This window comes from Medicago sativa, chromosome 6 (assembly GCF_051527215.1).
Source record: "Medicago sativa cultivar Bolivia chromosome 6, Bolivia_mono, whole genome shotgun sequence".
Classification (NCBI taxonomy): Eukaryota; Viridiplantae; Streptophyta; class Magnoliopsida; order Fabales; family Fabaceae; genus Medicago; species Medicago sativa.
The window spans coordinates 29,094,050-29,114,978 of NC_140754.1; the positions used below are offsets into that span (position 1 = coordinate 29,094,050).

General features: G+C 33.4%; 1 protein-coding gene across 3 annotated transcripts in view; it reads left to right on the forward strand.

Moving 5' to 3' along the window:
* LOC146914373 (S-sulfo-L-cysteine synthase (O-acetyl-L-serine-dependent), chloroplastic-like) overlaps positions 1 to 20,929 on the forward strand; it is a 57,623-nt gene that overhangs the window by 33,028 nt on the left and 3,666 nt on the right. The window lies entirely within an intron of this gene.

Here is a 20,929-nt window from a genome sequence, read left to right on the forward strand (position 1 = left end):
TCAAGGATAATTTGTACAAGCTTAAAACTTAGTAAGCTCTATTTTATGGGGTAGTGTTAGAAGTTTATATTATTTAGTATGTTTTTTGTTTGACATAATCTTGATGCTTACTGTCAATGTTTTACAACTCGAGAGTTTACCTCAACTCGTTTTACAAGGTAAACTCGACTCGAGAACTCATACGAGTTTACCTAAAATTAAAATTATATAAAATTTAATAGATGCAAGACATATATAAGCTAATATAATATTGTAAATAGGTCAATAGTGCAAAGTATGACTTAATTACAAAGGCAAATTATATCAAACTACAATAATAAAACGTTATCCTCAACTTAGCATCAAAATATAAAAATTAACGCAAAAAATCATAAGTTTCATAAGTATTCCATCCATAAAACCATCCAACAAAACAAGTTTCACAAGTTTCTAAAGTTGTTAATAAATGGGCCAAGAAAAGGGCCAATTTTTATTTAATTTTTTTTAGATGTAAACTCGTAAAACTCGGTCGAGTTTACACGAGTTTACCGAGTGTTAACTCGGTCAAACTCGTCAAACCTTCCGATTTTACCAGAAACCGAGTTTACCTCAGAGTTAACATAATTTTGATACCTAAACACGTAAACTCGGTAAACTTGAAGTGTTAGCACTCGATTTGCGGAACATTGCTTACTGTTGTTGCATCATGAATTTGAGGGTAGATGTTAAATAATAAGATTGGGCTTATGTTATTGGGTCTTTATGTTTTTAAACTAGTAGAGTCCATTAGGTTATGTTATACCCTGATTTTGGACCTAAAAATACTAGCTCAATTCTTCTTTTCTCGCATTTCAAGTCATTTGAATTTGTCCTCGATCAATTGCACCTTCCTCTGCATCTTATTTCAATGTTATTTGCAAAATTCATGAAAAAGGGTATTTTAGTCATTTCCTGCATTCAAATTCATTTTAGTCCTTAAAAATTGTTTGTGTCTTTTCATTTGATTTGTATAAGTCCTTGTTTCACTCTCATGTTAAAATCCATTTCAAAAAAATTACATTTGAAGTCATTTTGAGTCAGTTTAGCCCCTAGGGGCATTTTAGTCATTTCCTATGTTAAAATTTCTTTCAATCTTTGAAAAATTGTCCCTGAGTCCTTTCAATTGGTTTGAATGAATTTTTGTTTAATTCCTTGTTAAAATCCATTTCAAAAATCACATTTGAAGTCTTTGAGTCAGTTTAGCCCCTAGGGGCATTTTAGTCATTTCTTGTGTTAAAATTCTTTTTAATCCCTAAAAAATTGTCTCTGAATCTTTTAATTTGCTTGTATAAATTCTTGCTTTATTTCCCTGTTAAAAAACCGTTTTAAAAATTGCATTTGAGTCATTTTAGTCCCTAAGGGCATTTTGGTCATTTCACACGAAATTTTGACGGAGAAAGGTTACTTTGAAGTACTTCATTTCAGTAATTGGTTCATTTTAGTCCGTTTTGTTATTTTTAATCGTTTCACTTTACGTTAATTTTCAAATTACTTTTTTTATGCAACTTTAGTTAATTTTGCATTTTAGTCCTCAAGTTGTCAAAATTGCATTTTAGTTCATTTTTTGTCCAAGAAGTTAGTTACGCCACATGTCCTACTCCTATTGGTCCAAAAATTCACATATCACCTATATAATGGGTCCCATGGTCAAAGAGTCAACACACTAATCATTTTTCACAAAAACTCCACAAAAAATCACAAAATCCATAATTATTTTCTCTCAATTTTCCCTCCACCAATCTTCATCTCTAACAAACTTCCAGCACCTCTAACCTCCATAACAAACTCTTTCCACCACCTCTAACCACCCTAACTAACTTCTTCCATCAAACTTCATCTTCAACCTCTAACAATCTCCACCATAACAAACTCCTTCCACCACAATCTCCACCATAACAAACTTCTCCAACCACCACAATCTCCACCATAACAAACCTCCATAACCACCACAAAACCACCACAACCTTCATTTTTTTTACGGATGCGTGATACAACAACAACACAAACTTGTGGTTCGTTTCAGTTCCGCTAAAGATAACAACAAACCGTCACTGTACCGAGATCGAAGGAGAAGTCAGTTTCCGTTCTTCAACCAGCGAGATACTACCGGAGCCGGAATCGAGCATCAAGAGAAAGGGAGTGCACAAGCTGAAACTGGATTCATGGAGAACATAAACAACATAGCATCGTATAACTCTAACACTCCGAAACCGTGTGCATCCAAACACAAAACCGAAGTCAGCTTATACATCCAAAACGCGGTGGATTCGAAGGTGAAGCAAGGAATCACGTGAAGCAACAGCGAGAAGAAAGGGGTCCGATCTGAACGAAGAACCGAGAAAGGTAGAAGTAGAGGTATCGTTTTTTTCCTCTTTGTTTGCTTGAATGTTAATCTCCGATCTAGTACGTATGTGATGTGTTTTGAAAATTTTGAAACCGGATTTGTGTTCTACGTGAAAAATGATATCCAAACATGTGTTTATTTTTGAAAATAGTGGAGGTTTGGATTCCGACGCGGTGGTGCCACCACCGACCACCGCGCCGGAAAATGAGCACTCGCCGTGGAAGAAGGAGTTGGGGAGGCGCTGCATTTTCTTAGTTAGAGAGGGAGAAGCTTGTTTCATTTTTACTGAGGGAAAGTTTTTTAATATGAAGGGAATAACAACAACAACGTGTTTATACCTCTTTCCTTTCCTTTTTATCTAGTGTGCGCTCTCCTATGTCCTTACCGTGTTCCTTCGCATGTTTGGACCATTGGATCTTGGATCCGGTCCAATTGGATCGATCTAACGATCCCTGTGTCCCCTGATAGCCCAGTTTTTCTCTTAGGTTTGGGCTTGGACCCTTATATGTTGTGGATTTCGTTTTTTGTGATTTTTCTTGCTATTTCTACACTGCCTAATGCTTTTTACACCCCTGTTCACTCAAAAAACTCTTTAAAAGTTCCACAAAAATTCTAGTAGTTTTTTATGCTTTTTTTTTTGATAATTTTTGATGTATCTTACATGCCAAATCTTGATCACAACATGTGAAAAATATTTTGATTCTTGATTAATGCTTTGTGTCAATTTTTGTTCAAATCTTGATAAAATTTCTAAAACTTTTTTTGTGAAGTTGTTGTGATCAATTATTGGCATTGGATACTTGTCTTTACATGTGGAAAATTGCCTCAAAAATATATGTGTTCGAGCTTCGTTAGTTTGTGCGCCTTTTTTGGTATGATTTTGTGAAAATTGTGATGCGATTTTGTTCTTGAATTTTGGTACATAAACGTGGCTTTGAGTATGTCATTCTTGGAGTAGTTTTACTTCTTTTTTCAGTATGTGCTTGCTGTTCTTGTTATGGATCCTTCATCTTGTGAATAATGTGGGTTTTCTTGTGTTAAACAAAGTGCAAATAGGCTTGAAAATACTATGATTATATTGCATGCTAATTTCCCTTAATTTCTCACATCATGATGGATTTAAAACCTTTGGAATATTACCATTGATGTGAGGGGATTATAGGCCTTAGTTTTGCCTTAGAATTTTAGTAATCTTTCAAGTACTATTTCATCATGTTTTTTGATTAAGTTCTTGGTTATGGCTTTGTTAAATTCTAGTTGCTTTACTATGTTGTTTTATCTTGGTTTTCGGGTGTCAAACATTGATTACGTTTGAACCTTTTAAACCGGTGATATCTTATTTTTTCTTGGGAAGGGAAAAAGTAAGCAAAACCCTTGAGAATCGAGGTCCGGGAGTTGTTTTCGCTACGGGAAGGTGTTAGGCACCCATAACGACTATAGTATCCTATAGGAACCGTCTTTATATTCTACGCGCGCGCTTTATTTTTAAATGCTATTTTGAAAGTGTTTATTTAAACCTAAAGAGATTCTAAGTGAAGAATTGGAGGGAGAAGAATGTTTTTGGATTTTTATTTTAGTTGAATTGAAGGAATTTTGTTCCTTGCCTACGTACCCGTTTAAGGGATCAAATCCACCGTAGTTCTCTTCCAAAAAATGTTTTTGTTTTTGTTGGTTGATTTTAAGTTTGGAAATTGGAGTTTGAAGAATAGAAAGAGGCCTCGAGGGCATGAGATTGAAAAAAAGTGAGGTGAAATTAGTTATTTGCAAAAGGGTCTAAGTATGGTTAAGATTCTTTAAAATTTGATTAAGAAAATGAAAAAAGAAAATGCAATGGGATTTTGATCCCAAGGTTTGTTTTGAAAATGATTTGAGTGAAGTTGGTTTAAGTTTTTTTTGAAAATTGATTTTTCTAAGTATAAAGCCTAAACATTCATCTATACATACAATCCTAAACATACATCTAGACATGCATATTCTAGCTATATACCTAAAGTGGTGTGTGTGCATGTGTCGGTGCTTGTGTCGGTGTACATCATTAGAGTCCATTGTCCTTTACATCATACCCTAGATACATTCTATGGCCTCTTTGCCAAGAAATTAAAAGCATGAAAGTAAAATATTACAAGAACTCCTAAAGCTTTACATTCTAATTTTTGTATGAAATTGAAACTTAAAATGCAAGAAATAAAAGTGGAGAAAGAGATGAAATATGGAATGAAATGGGGATGCTTATGGGAAATATGAAACATGAAATGAAGTGGTTAGTAACACATGACAATATCAAAGGAAATAAAGCAAGAGAAATACTAGAATATAAAGGATAGAAAATAGACCAAAATAAAGGCAAAATGAGTGCAAACATGACTAAAATTTGTCCATAGAATGCAAGGACCATATGACCTATAATTCTCACATTCCAATACATTTTAAAGGTTTAGAATCAAATCTTGGAATGGGAATTAAGGCAACATGATTAACTTAGCATTTCAAAGCAAACTTTAAGCATATTAACATTGTTTATTTACACAAGTAACTTGTAACCTAAGCAATTAACCAAGATTCTTATGCAACAATATCAAACACAAACAGTAGCTAAAACCCTATGAAACCAAGTGGTATAGGTCACAATTATTCACCAAGCAATTTGGGTTAAAATCCAACAAATTTTCATTCATTTTTTTAGCACAAAATACCATAAAATAGTAAGGAAACCAACACATAATTTTTTACCAATTTTCATTATGTAAAACTAACACTAAAAGGTCACAAAGTCATCAAGAAACACTCACACAAATTTATAGAATTTTCTAAAAAAATTAGGCATGGGGAGGGTGTAAAAAGCACTAGGCCGCATGACAAATAGCCAGAAAATAAGCAAAAAGCAGTAAAACTTAAAGAAAACGCCCCAGGCCCAAGTATATGCTGGATCCTGGATCATCCAACAGCCTCTGAGGCGTTGGATTGATCCAGCCTTTCTAAAACCTAGATCTAAGGGTCCAAGCAAGCAGGCACACCATAAACTAAAGAAGGAACACGACAAGATCAAATCAGGACCACGCGTCTAAACCAAATGCAAGATCAACGGCTGACATAAAGTCTAGAAGTGAACCAGACCGGTTTCTATGAACCAAACCGGTTCACATCTGTATAAAAGCAAGCATAACCGGTTCGATTCATTTCTAAACCTAATCTCTCTTTCTTCTTCTCAGATTCTCCCGTTCTCTCATGGCTTCCTTTACTCATTCTTCTCACAAAACACATGGATTTAAACCATAAGTCATGAAATAACCATGAATCAACGTAGTTTGTATACAAAACGTTTCGATTTCATTGATTCTTGAAGGAAGTTGTTCAAACCGTTTCGTCTTTGATATCTTTTGAAGAAATTTGTTCGAAATCGTTTCGATCTGGATGTTTTTCGAAGGAAATCGTTCGAAACGTTTCATTCTACACTGATTCGAACAGGTTTGGTTTCGCAACTTTACGGTTTTAGGGTTTTCAACTCTTTTCCTAATTTCTTTCGAAACTAAACCCTAAACCGTTCTAATTCCTTCACTGATGACGATTATACACTCTGATTTGGAAAACAAACGGTGAATCCTCGTGATTTTTGGAATTAGGGTTTCGACTTCGAATTTTCAAGAGCTTTTTCAGGATTTTCACTTCGATTCACCGTTTATCTTTGATTTCAAACCTTCGATGATGATTATGAACAAACGAGAAGGTTTTCTTTGAATATACCTGGATTTGATTGGAGTTTCGAACAAAAGATCCTTGAATGAGCTTCTGGTTCTTTCGATGAGAATTGAAACCGAAAATAAATCGGTGTTTCGATCCTTTCCTTCTTCGAACTGGTTTGATCTTTCTTCGACTTCTCTTCTTCTCTCTTCTTCGAACTGTGATCGCTCGAATTCTTTGAATTGGAGCTTGAATTGCAGTGGCTGGTTCAATGATGAAGATTCCTCAGTGAATCTCTGAGAACTGCCTCAAATTCATTGCGATTGATTGAATTTTTGTTACTGGGAAGTTAGGGTTTGAGTGTGTTCTTCGTGTTCTTGAAGAATTCTGAGATTTTGATCTAACTGCCAAGAGAGAGAAATTTGTTTGTTGTTTCTGTGATTTTTGATGATGTGTTCAATTCTGAATGGGACTTGTGATGATTGGATCTTTTTATAGCTGACATGTGTATTGCCTTGATCAATGAACTTGTGACACCTGGATTGGACTCTAACTGATTCGGCCCTTGCTGAATTTTGGACCTGAGGACCTCTTTGCAATTTCGAAATTCTTGGGGACTAACCTGCAATTTAAGAAAAGGACCAGACTGCAAATTTGGACAAAAGACTTAATTGTGAGTTTGAAAATGTCTAAAGGGACCGAAGAAAAAAAAAGACCAAAATTACAAACAAAAAAGACTCCAAGGACTGTAATGCAATTATCAAAAATTAAAGGAAAAAATAAAAGTGATAAGGACCAATATGCAATTTTTAGGAATTAGAGGACTAAAGTGCAAAAATAAAATAAAATTGAATTTAAAATTGGTAAAATTGACTAAACGTAAAGTGAAACAATTAAAACTGACAAAACGGACTAAAATGAACCAATGGCTTAAATGAGGTACTTTAAAGTAACCTCTCTCTGCCAAAATTTCGTGTGAAATGACCAAAATGCCCCTAGGGCTTAAAACGACTGAAAATGACTCAGATGCATATTTGAAATGGATTTTTGACAGAGAAATGAAACAACAGCTTATTTAAACCAACTTGAAAGACCCTGAGATAATTTTAAGAGTTTAAACAGAGCTTTAACACTTAAAAAGACTAAAATGCCCCTAGGGGCCAAAACTGACTCAAAATGACTTCAAATGCAATTTTAAAATGGACTTTGACATAGAATTGAAATAGAGACTTATTCAAACTCTTTGAAAGGACTCAAACAAAATTTTAAAGACTGAAAGAAATTTTGACATAGGAAAAGACTAAAATACCCTTCTGTCGTGAATTTTGCAAACAATATTGAAATAAAACGCAGAGAAAGATGCAGTTGATCAGAGACAGTTCAAATGGCTTGTAAAGAATTGAGTTGGTATTTTTAGGTCCAAAATTAGGGTATAACATATGTCTTTTCACTTGCTTCCATTTCATCTTTTCTTATGCTTTGTGCTACTAACCCATTTTGGTTTCATGTCTCATTTCCATAGCATTTCACGTCATATTTTCGTCTCTTATTTCTTGCACTTTAATTTCTTGCCGTTTAAATTCATGCAAAGATTAGAACGTAAAACCTAGGAATTTTGTAAATTTTTTTTTCTTATGCTTTAAATTCTTGCAAGACCATAGCATGTAAACTAGGGCATGATGTAAAGGACAATGGACTCTAATGATGTACACCGACACGAGCACCGACACATGCACACACATTACATAGATACTTTAGATGTATGGCTAGGATATGCATGTTTAGATGTATGTTTAGGATTGAATGTTTAGATGAATGCTTAGGCTTTACACTTAGAAAAATCATTTTCCAAAAAAATATGAACAATATCACTCAAATCATTTTCTAAATAAACTTTGGGATCAAAATCCCATTGATTTTCCTTTTATTTTCTTAAACAAAATTTTAATGAATTTTAATCATACTTTGACTTTCTTTTGCAAAATAACTAATTCAACTTCACAATTTCACAATCTTATGCCCTTGAGGCCTCTCTCTCTCATTCTTCAAATTCCAATTTTCAAACTTAAAATCAACCAACAAAAAACAAAAACATTTTTTGGAAGAGAACTACGGTGGATTTGATCCCTTAAAAGGGTACGTAGGCAAGGAACCAATATTCCTTCAATTCAAATAAAATAAAAATTCAAACACTTTCTTCTCCCTCCAATTCTTGACTTAGTAAACCCTTAGGTGTAAATAACACTTTCGAAATAGCATTTAAAAATAAAGCGCGCGCGTAGAAAATAAAGACGGTTCCTATAGGATACTATAGTCGTTATGGGTGTCTAACACCTTCCCGTAGCGAAAACAACTCCCGGACCTCGATTCTCAAGGGTTTTTTCTTATTTTTTCCCTTCCCAAGAAAAAATGAGATATCAAAGGTTAAAAGGTTCAAACGTAATCAATGTTTGACACCCGAAAACCAAGATAAAACAGGTTATAACTTAGCCCTAACACATCTTATAAAATCTATACAAATGTACGATATTACTTTGGTTGATAATAAGAACAAAGGTCGGCTGCGCTTTGCCAAAGATCGATCACTATCTTTTTGTGTAGCTCACTGAACCCTCACTACCTTATGTTTGGAAAGGTAGACTTTCACTATCTCTCTATCATTCATTGATGTAGCGAATATGTTCATATTTATGAATTGATTATAATGACTATGGTAGGGAGAGTTACAAATCTCAACTCATTCATATTTTTTTTATCATCAATTGCATCTATTTTTAATTTTTTTAATTATTTTCAATTTTTTAATCTTATCTTTTTTTGTCTCCATCAGATCCACATGTATGACAACAAAACTACCTTCAAAGATTGTAATTTCAGATCTAATTGAATGGCTATCATCAATCTTTTGAATATTGCCTAGTTATGATTTTATCAATGGTTTGTTTTGGCGATGTCCAAGATAAATATCTTTCGAGTGTGATTTCTTTGATTAATAAAGTTTGAAACAAAGAAGACAAAATTTGCCTTTTTGAGAAGGTATGCACAATATTATTATAGTTTATTTTTAATGAATTTGTTTTTCCTGTGGATACGTGGCTTATAATTAATTGATGTTTGGTTGTAAAAATTTGTAGGTTAAGAGCTTTAAATGGAAGTTCTTGTGTGGCACAGCAACAATGTGCAAGTGTGGTAGAATTCTTTTTTGTATTGTATAATCTCAAGACCAATCTCAGTTTCCCACTTTGTGGATGGTTATATGTTTAAAAATGATGTTTCAATAGGTTTTACTCTAGCAGGTATTAGTTAATGACTTCCTAATCTTGTTTGCTAAGTAATAAATGTGTAACAATTTGGATGTTGGATCTTAAACTATGTTGTAACTTGTTTGTTTTCAAGTTGTTCCTAGTTGTGGTGAATTGATGTTTGTGTTAGTGCTTATTATTGTTGAAGATAAGATGAAAAATTTAATATTGTGAAAATATTTGAACAAACTCATGCATATATGGTAAATACTTATTCAAGTATGATAAGTTGTTTTTCATCTTTACCATATGAAGAAGACACGAGCTTCCTGAAAAGAAAAAAAAAACCATACAGCCCATTGATTATGCATCGAAAATAAATTTTAAGCGACTTAACAAAACCATAAAGCCCACAGATTATTGTTAAAGGGAAGCTGAAAAATTTAATCCTTTTTCAGAATTTGACTCTATTGAAAGTGAGTCTAATAAGAACAATATTTGCAATTGAATATACGTTTGTAAACTTAATACCGTCATGGCTCACCAAAAAATAATGAAGTACGATTAATCCTTCATCAAGGAGGTCAACTGGTCAATGAAAGATGCATATTTTCGCTGTATCTCATTTTTGTTGAAACCTCGATCCTCCATAGCTGGTCTCTCAACGGCGATTTTTGTTGCGCAAATGTCAGTCATTTTATCAAACTCCAGCCATAAGCATATATACTTTTGTGTACTTCAAAAGGAAAACAATAGAAAACTTCAAAAGTGTATTAAAAAAATGATCAAATGTTGCAAGTATGATAAAAAAAAGAAGAAGCAAGGAGATCGGTAACACTCCATGTAACGCCCTATTTCTATTAAAGCGATAAAACACGCGAATAATATAATATTCAAGAAATAGACGCTACGTCTTCACATCCAAAATCAAACAACATGCATATATAAAATTCATCAACAGTCGCAGCGGATATAAATAATACATCTCCAAAATATACATGTCATAAGATCAACATACATCTGTAAATAAAGTCTCCAAAACCCAACAAATGGGCAAATCTCCACAACATAAATAAATCTAGAATATTTAATCTAGAATAATCATACAGACAGACATCCTAGATCAGAGCCTACTCTAAGACTCAACGGAAAAAGATAACGGAGATAGCTCCCGCTATCCAAGCACTCACCAAGCAAACTACCCCTGCACCCCGTCTACCCATTCATACAAACAGGTAGGCGGTCAAAAACACTGGGGGTAAGCTTTACATCAATCATAATCAACATAAACAAACATAAGCATTCAAGGATTTCATGCATAACACATATACATAACCATCCCTCCTAGAATACTAGCATCACATGATTATTATTCCCCATTCCATGCCCTTCAAGCTATCACATTACTAACATAGCATAATAAGCATATTCAACCTCTAATCAAGTCACCGACATAGGTTCATCATTTATCAACATCAATCAATGAAAGGATTACCCACCTTATTCTTCACTTAGCATACTTAACTCAACAAGTACAATTCATCATTTCAAAGTTATAAGCAAGTGATTATCATTATTAAAGAAATCACTACATCATATATATATATATATATATATATATATATATATATATATATATATATATATATACATATACAATTCTCACCTCATTGCTATTATCAAAATAATTATCATCAATTAGGTTCACCAAGTGTTTAAGCACAAGCATGTAAAACATGCAATTAGAGCATAATTCAATTATTCACAACCGTCAACAAAATCCACTAATGTACATATACACCAATCCACATAATCGCAACATTCACCGAATTCCACCAATGCACAAATTCGTCAAGTCATATATTCAATTATGACACGACTCATCAATTACCCAAATGCATGAAATGTTCTAGACTCTTCTAAATGCATGCGGTACCGTCATCTCCAACGTCTAGGTCGTCACCCCATGATGCCAACTGAACATCATATGTAAGATTTCATAATGTGACATTCGAATGGCATTTAAATCACAAGAAAATAAAATTGAAACTAAGTATAAAAAATAAAAAGGACTAATTGTTTGATATTCTATATTTTTTTTTGTCCGTGACAGTAATATATATATATATATATATGGGGGCATATCACATGAGAATGACATTTATATGTGAGAATGGTGAGAATAAATTATAACCATTAGATTAAAACTAAGGGATGAGATTAAAACACAATTAAGTGAGTGTCAATCATGTGAAAACTCTCTCACTCCTTTCACACGCTTCTGCATTCGTCGTCTCCTTCAAATCTTCCTTACCCTTCACCATTTCTTCAACGTATTGATTTTCGATTTTTCTGATTCAATTTACTTCAACATCTTAACCCTTCTTCATCATAATCTTCCTTACCCTTCAGCAATTTCTTTATTAATTGGTTATCAAATTGGGGAAAATTTGGGGAGTCAACAACTTCTTTTCTTTCTCCTTCTAAAGATTTGAGTTTATCAAATTATTTCTCTGTCATAGGCAATTAACGATAGCCAACATTACAAAAATCTGTCAAATAAAAAAGACCAAGTTTCACGTTTTTTATTTGATTGTTTTGATGCTAAAAACCAGATACAGAGAGAGAAGAAGTATATGCTATAACAAAAATCTTGAAAAACCCATTTTTCGTCATTATTTTTTGGTTAATTTACATATTGAATTCAAAATTTGCAAAAAACAAAGAAAACCCCATTTCATGTAATCGATTTGAACCAACACAGTGAAAGAAAATTCAATTCGACATAGAGAGAATAGAAGGAGCTGGAATGTGGAAGGAGAAACAACAGAGAGAGCAAATGGATTTGGAATTGGGGAGGAAGAGAAGATATTAAAGCATACCTGACCTTTTTAATTTAGTGTTCTAATCTAAGCCATACATTTCAATCTAATGGTTGATATTCATTCCTATCATTCTCACATAAGATATCCATTCTCACTTGATATGCCCCCTATATATATATATATATATATATATATATATATATATATATATATATATGAATATTAAATTAAAAAACAATCGATACTAAGTATAAAAAATAAAAAAGGACTGATTGTTTTCCTGTAGATTATTTTCATAACCTACAAAGTACTAATTGTTCTTCCTTTATTTTATTTTATTTTGACAAGACATTATTTTCAACTTAATTCGTGTTTTAGACTCACAAGGTGACCACACTATTTACACCGTTATAGTCTCGTCTTATTAATCTTAAGTAACTTGATATTTATCCTTAACGTGATTATCATCTCTCATCATATCCATTTATTTAACCCACCTCTCCTTATCCTCGTTTACATACGCCTCATCGCTTCCTTAACATTACCATTTTACCTTGACTCTTTTACTTTTCAACCTAACAATCTTCCTAAGCTCATTATTGGTTTAAGGAGATTATGTTTAACCTGATCACCTACCCGAAAACACCTACTTCATACCCCCCCTCTAATCAACGTCTTTTTCACTTCTTTAACTCGTTCATATTATATGCCATGTGTTCACACTTCCAATTGCTTCTAATATCATCGATCATTGAAACTACTACCACCATATTCTTGGTTTGTTCTAGTTTATACCTTCTTAATTAAATTACAACTTTAGACTCTTTAAATACTCCAAGGGATTACTCTCGTCGATGTCAATCTACAATGAACTGCACATCTATATCTCTATTGGCTTCACCTTATGCTGCTTAAACTACTTCAATTTTAGGTTCATCGCTAATTTGAGGAACTTATGTTTACCGTAGTCATCTATCTGAAACAACTCCTCCATGTCTTCTCCTATCATTGTCTTTCTCTTCCTATTGCCAGGTCATATTTAACATCATTAATTCTTATAGGCCACTATCACCGGTCCATTTTTAGACTCGCTATTATTTCGAGGTAATCACTTCTAATTTTTCCTAAACACACTCCCTCTTTAGATATATAGTTTAGGACCTTTACTTTTACTTTTCACTCTAACGACTTCCTTAAACTCACTATTCTTTTCAAAGATGTTTTAGAGTCCACTGAAAGGGTTGTGCTGAAATTTCATGAAATACACGGCATGATCCATGTGCAATAATTTGATCATAAGTCAAGTTGTAGATGTCAAAATCGAGTCAAACTAAAGGAAAATGAAAGCTAACATCCATATCTACAACTTTCATGAAGACGCCTAAACCCAATCCGGAACAAAAAGGGGTGGAAAAGTTGGTTTTCATAAGAGTGTGAAAAGTAAATATTGTGCACTTCAAAGTGCACGATCGTGCATTTTTAAATGCACAAAGGGTGTGCAGAATCGCAGTTTTACCCAACACGCACGGTCTTGCGTTTTACCCAGGGTGTGCAGAGTCGTAGTTTTCTGCTATTTCATCTTTGGAGACCATCCTAAACTCCATTTTTCGACCCTAAACTCACCAAACTCGTGCCTAATCATCACCCTATGTTTACCCTATCATTATAACATCAATTTTCTATTAACCTACCGAATCACACACACTTTTGATGGTCAAATCCTTAATTCAAAAACCCTAAACTAGGTTGCCTCAATTTTAATCTTTCAACAACATTATTACATTTGTTCATCATCATTCTTTCATCATAGCCATCATCATAACATCACTTAAGATTAAACAACCCCGCCTTTACAATTTAGGATACCCTAGAGTGAAAGGATTCTCCCCTTAGAATCTCCGGAATCGCAGCTTTTGGCTCTCTTTTCCGCAACTTGGGTTTTCTCCTTCTCCTCTATTCTCTTCTCCTATTTCTACGTTCAGCAAAAGTGACAATTCTGATTCTTAATTTTCTATTTATACTTGGGTCAGTCACTTGTTATCATTTTCTTCTCCTGCACTTACTATAATTTTACTTCCCCCTTTCTATTTTTTTTTTTTTGACAAATTCCCCCTCTCTATTTATTCAATACTTCTATTTTACTTGCTCAAAAAAAAAAATATACTTCTATTTTACACCTTCCACCTCTATATTATTTTTATTTAACTCTTCTCTTCATCATATTAGTCCTCATAGTACATCATTTCTCATCAAACTGTATTCCCTCGTAAATAACATAATACTCAAACAACATGCATCATCATAATTAAAATAGTTACAACTCCACTTATTTAATCTCATAAAATTAATTAAATAGAAATTCGGGGTGTTACAACCTCCACTAAATTATAAATGTTGACAGCAAGGTGATACCAAGGCCAGGTATCGTTGCTAACTTCAGTGTTCTCCTTTCTCTTATCCTTTTACATCAAGCATTTTACTTTGATACATGAAGTTATTGAATGATTTAGTTACCATATGATAGTTATTGATTATTTTTTATAAATCTAATCTCAATTGTTCGCCGATTGGGATCTATAAACCCACAATTCAATCACATTTCATCTTGAATTAATCTGTCAATAATTCGTTCATTTATCAAGTAGTTAATCTCTTGAGTAGTGTATTTTTGTTTAATAATAGGTTTGGATTGAAATAGTCATAGTTTTGTGCTCTGATTAAGTGTATCAATTTTTTTTAATTGTAATACACTTCATTTTCATAGTTGAATTTCTTATTCATATTGAGTTGTTAATGTCACAGTGTTTAATTCACATCATTCAAACTGTGTGGATAAATTCAATATCATATGTTTTTGCAAAGAATTTCAAAATCACGCTTTGGTAAACTTTATTACTCTCCCACATGTTTTCGACTTCCATCTTCCTCCGTAAAATTGTCACTCCTTCGCTACCACCCACCTTCAAATCAACCTTCGACTTTCTCCCCCCTACACCCCATTTATTCGACGATCACCCTTTCCATTTTTCCCCAACACCATATCAGCCATAGCTAAAAATCTTGTATCACCCAATCCTGCACACCTTTTTTCTTCTTTATATAGACTTGTGTTTGTTGTTGATTACACCTCCCTTTAAAACACTCTTTATTAACTTGAAATATTAGAATCTCATTGGCCCACTTCTAGTAGCACATTCCCCCCTATAATTTATGAAAATTGCTTTTCTGACATCTATTAGTTCCTAATAACACAAGAAAAATACAAAATTACCCCCAGTGGTAGTTAACTACCGTTGGCCTATCCGACAGTAGTTAACTACCACTGAAGCCAGCAGTAGTTAACTACCGCTGTGTTTCATACATAACCAAATCAGAAGCAACCTTCCATTCACTCTCCCATTACATTATCTCTCTAAATATCAAAATTATCACACACTCTCTTTCTAAAAAAACTCTACCAAATCATCCAAAAAAATTCCACTAAATCACAAGGAAGTAATCACTTAGGTCATTATCATAAATTTTAGTTACTATATATGTTTACAATTTTAGTTGTAGTTTAATTTTTAAATTTTGATTTATTTTCTTTAATAGATCTATGTTATAGATCTGAAGTGCTATTAACAAATATCATGAATACTTGTTATAATGGAGTTATATTGCTTAAATTTATATTTTTTTTTTCGAGTGTTATAATTTTTTTAGGTTTATTTGGGTTTTTTAGGGTTTATTTGCATTCCAAGTGGTTGTTGAAATGTTTGGATGAGTTTTTTTATTGATTGTTTAAAATTTCTTATTGTGTAGATTTGAAGCAATGGACGATATGTTCGACGTTCAAACACAATTGAACGGTGGAGAACCTCAGAGGTTGAAGGTTCGATACCTTGGTGTCATGTTAAGAGGTATCAAGGTCAACAGAATGAATTCAACGAAGGAGTCAACCCCGAAGACACAAGGAAGGTGGAATACGTTCGGTATAAACGTCCAACACTCAACGATGGGAGAATATCATTCAGTTGGGTGGAATTAACGAACGACGGTAAAGTGAGGACCATGTTTTGGGAGCACAACATGTTCCAATGGATTGATATGCGTTTAATGTTGGTCAGATCAACTGAAGATATTCTCAACAGTTTGATTCCACCAGAAGATCGTGATTAGGTAGAGAATGCACCTCCAACCACAACAATTGTCATACCTTTGAGATGGGGTAATTCAAACTTGTTAAACGACAGTTCCCAAGCATTCACCTTGAAGTTCTATTATTCCTTTCAAAAGATTAAATTCTTGTTAGTTTGGTTTAGATGAAGGTATTGAAGTGTTAAGGAATGCACCTCATTCTTTTGACACTTGAATACCGTCACCTAAACCAAACTAACAAGAATTTAATCTTTTGAATGGAACAATAGAACTTCCAGGCGAATGCTTGAGAGTTGCCGTTTAGCAAGTTTGAAGTTACCCCATTTCAGAGGTAAGACAATTGTTGTAGTTGGAAGGCTCTACCCGAATGTAATGTAATGTAATGATAGGATATATTTAGAAACTTTATGTAATTTAATGTAACTTTTATTCAAATTTATTTAATACCCAATTTTTATTCGAATTCACGCTGAGTTTAATTAGTCTTTATTCGAATTTATTTGATACGCAATTTTGATTCTAATTCACATTGAGTTTAATTAGTCTTTATTCGAATTTATTTAATACGCAATTTTTATTTGAATTTACTTATTTCATATACAATTATAAAATAAATGCAAATATAAACAAAAATAAAGGAACACAAGTAATATATATAAAATCTCATTTTATTAATATAATGATACATTTACAATGGGGTAAAACTAAATTTGCTTCGTCATACAAATAACATTAACATAACATCTTCGTTGTACATTTGTTCTTTAATGGATGGAGTCATCTTCGTCATACAAATAAAATTAACAATAACATCTTCGTCGTACATTTATTCCTTAATGGATGGAGTCATCGTCGTCATACAAATAACATTAACAATCGACTTGAGAGAACCCAAAATTGAACCTAAAACTTCCGGATACTCTTCTCTAAGATACTCATACAATACAACTCCAAGATGACCCAAAATTGTTCCTCACCCTTGCACTCTTTGGTTAAAACAAAGAAAAAAAACCACAAACCATAAACCCTAAAACCTAAATCCTGGGGGTAAAACCAATTCAAAGAAACCTCTTGAAATTTTGAAATTTTCAAAGAGGCCTCTTTCAATGAAAGGCGAATGATGAAAAATCAACATTGTTGTAGAAGGAAGAGGAAGGAGGAGAGTGAGGAGGAGAGCATGTGAGGAAATGATGAAGGTTGGGAGAATATTTATAGGGAAAAATGTTTAAAAAATATGTTGAATGATGAAAAAAAAAACGATTTAATGATGAAAAAAGAGGTTGAATGATGAAAAAGAGGTTGAATGATGTAAAAAGAGGTTGAATCCCAGAACGAACGCAACAACAGTTAACTACCGCTGGCCTCAGCGGTAGTTAACTGTTGTCGGTTTGTTGAGCGATAGTTAACTACCGCTGGGGGCTTTTTAGAAATTTCTATGTGTTATTAGGAAGTTTTGTATGTCAGAAAAGAAAACTTCAGAGTTTATGGATCTAACCTTATATTATCACAAGGCCCAAAACTTTATTTAACCCTATCTCATCTAGTAAACTCTATATAAATGTATGATTTTACTTTGGTAGATAATACAAGCAAAGGTCGGCTGCGCTTAGTTGAACCTCGATTCCTATATTTCTCTCTGGCTCAATGAACCCTCGTTACCTTCTGTTTGCAAAGGTAGCAATTCACTCTATCTTTATCATTCATCAATGAAGCGAATATGTTTGTATATATGAATTGATTAAAATAATTATTGTAGGGAGAGGTAGAAATCTGAAGTCATTCATGTTTTTTTCTCATCAATTGCATCTACTTTTTTTTTATAATTAATTTCTAATTTTTTAATCTTATCTTGTTTTGTATCCACCAGATCCACAGATCCATGAGCATGACAACAAAATTCACTTCAAAGATTGCAATTTTAGATCTGATCAAATACTTATCATCAACCTTTTCTATATATCAAAGCCTTGTTTTGTTTATCCTAGTGTTTGATAATGGCAATGTCAAAGATAAATTTTCTCCGAGTGTGATTTCTTTGATTAAACTTGGAACAAAGATAACAAAGAAGACAAATTTTTGTCTTTATGGTGAAGGTATGCCTAGTATTCATTATTTTTTTATTTTGAATTTTTTTATTTTGTTTTTTGGATTGCTATCAAACATTTATTATGAATTTTGAATTATAATTTTATTTACTCTAAAATGAGTATCATAAGAAATCAATATCTTTTTTAAAAGTAATAATTATAATTTGAATGTTTATTTATGATGTGTTCCGTATGTATAAAATCAACCTTAAATATTACATATTGATTCCTAAGTCAATTTAATTACCGGTGTACTAGATCCATTAAGAAGTTGAACACAACCTCTTTAAAAAAAAAAAAAAGGCTAAAATGCACTTTTGGTCTCCTATGTTTGACTCCGTAGCAATTTTAGCCCCTTATTAAAAAAACCACTTCCTAGCCTCCCAACTTCACCCCCTTTTGCAACTCAGTGACATCCTTCTATTTTGACCGGGTCAAAACCCACGTGGCCACTCACTTAAGTGAGGTGGACACCAAGTAGGCAGTTTTTAAATTAATAATAAAGGATAAAGCCATGTGGGTATTTTATGCATTAAAAAAATAAAATAAAAATAAAAGGAAAGAGGAAGGGGCATGTGAGCTTCAACCCATCTCTCTCTCTCTCTCTCTCTCTCTCTCTCTCTCTCTCTCTCTCTCTCCCTCTCTCTCTCTCTCCCTTTCCCCTTCTCATCAAAGCCAGATCCTTGAATTTCTTTGTCTTCATCTTGTTCATCTTCTTCACCCAACACTATTTTCTCGTTCATCCTTCTTCACTCAACACTACCCTCTCCTTAATTTATTGTTTGTTGAAAAACACAAGTCACACCAAACCAATAACCTTCCCTTTCCATTTACTCAAATCACCGTTGTTTTGGTACCACCGAGAAAGCAAAGTAACAGCGCGGCAGTGATTTCACGTTCTTGTTTCCAACGATTTCACAAAAAAGAAGCTGAAGCCAAATTTAAGCAAATATCATAAGCTTATGATGTAATATTTTTAAAAGGGTATCTTAAATTTTCAATTTTTAGTGGATCTTATATAAAGTTATTGATTAAAGTTTTGATTTTTGCATCCGGGTCATGCTGATTTTGTGTTGGGAATTTGTTTTTTGTTATTAGGTATTGAGTGATTCTAACAAAAGAGCTTTTTATGATCAATATGAGGAAGATGAGTTAAAGCGTCAAATGCCACCACCACTTGATTCTCATGCTTTTGGTAGTGGTGGGAGTAGAAACCAATACTTTTCGCCGGATGACTTTCCATTTCAGTTAAATCATAGGAATCCTGGTGATATTTTTGCTGAGTTTTTTGGGGATCAAAATCCCTTTGGTGGAATGGGAGGGATGGGAAGAGGTAGCAATGGTTTGGATCCTATGGGGATGCCGGAGGAAGTGGAGTCAATGTGCATCAAGGTCCTCCTCGTATGGCACCCCCTACTGAGAACAAGTTGCTATGCTCTCTTGAGGATATATATATATATATATATATATAAAGGGACCACTAAGAAGATGAATATCACCACAAAAATTCTTGATTACAGTGGATGAGTTGTTGTTCTTTCCTGCCTCGTTCTTTTTTCACGGACTAAGATTGGGAGAATTAGATTGGCAGAACTAAAACATCACGTTTTCCTTTCTTTTCCATTTCCTTTTTTAATTTTTTTTAATCAAAGAATTTCAAGTGGTTTTTATATTATTGCCTACGTGGCATCCATCTCACTTAAGTGAGTGGCCACATGGGCTTTGATCCAGTCCAAATAGGAGGGGGCCACTGAGTTGCAAAAGGGGGTGAAGTTGGATGGCTGGAAAGTTGTTTTTTTTAATAGGGAGCCAAAATTCCTACGGAACCAAACATAGGGGGCCAAAAGTGCATTTAAGCCTAAAAAAACATAGATTGGTGTATAAAAGAAAACAATATCATGTATCTACTTTCGATAAAATTACTGGGCATTCAAATCAATTAAACCACAATCACCAAAAGTGTCTCCCTGTTTTAGATCTATATCCCTTATATCAATTATTGGACAGAAAATTCAAGCTTATAAATTCAATTTTTATAGAGATAGATACGAAAATTGATAATTTTTTAACAACTGTGAATATTCCTTAAAAAAACTGCCAATCATATTAATTGTATCCAAAACATAGATCAAACAGTTAGACATTAATCTATGTTCAATCACGCTGGTTAGGTATATCACACTCTTAGTCCAATAAATAAATAGATGTTCATCTTAGAACCCTAATCAAAAAGTCTCTATTTACTCATGGTAGAGAAGTTGAGGAGATGTGAGACTCCTCCAGAAATGAACTCCATTTATAGTTAGTAATATCTCTTGCTAAGTTTGGGTTGAAATTATGGGCTTTTTCTCCTAACCCACGGGGAAGGGTTGTAGAAAGTTGCTTTTTTCTAGAGCAGCATGTGCACGAGGCATAGCAACTGACAGAGAGCAAGATCTTGAGCAGCATGTGCACGAGGCATGTGCTGATTTCCCCCTATTCGTCATACTTGAGTGTTTTCTTTATGCGAATTGATCTTGGGACAAAATTTTCCCATCTTATGATGTCTTCAAAGCCTTATTCATTGACAATCTTCATTCCATATCTTCTAAAGTA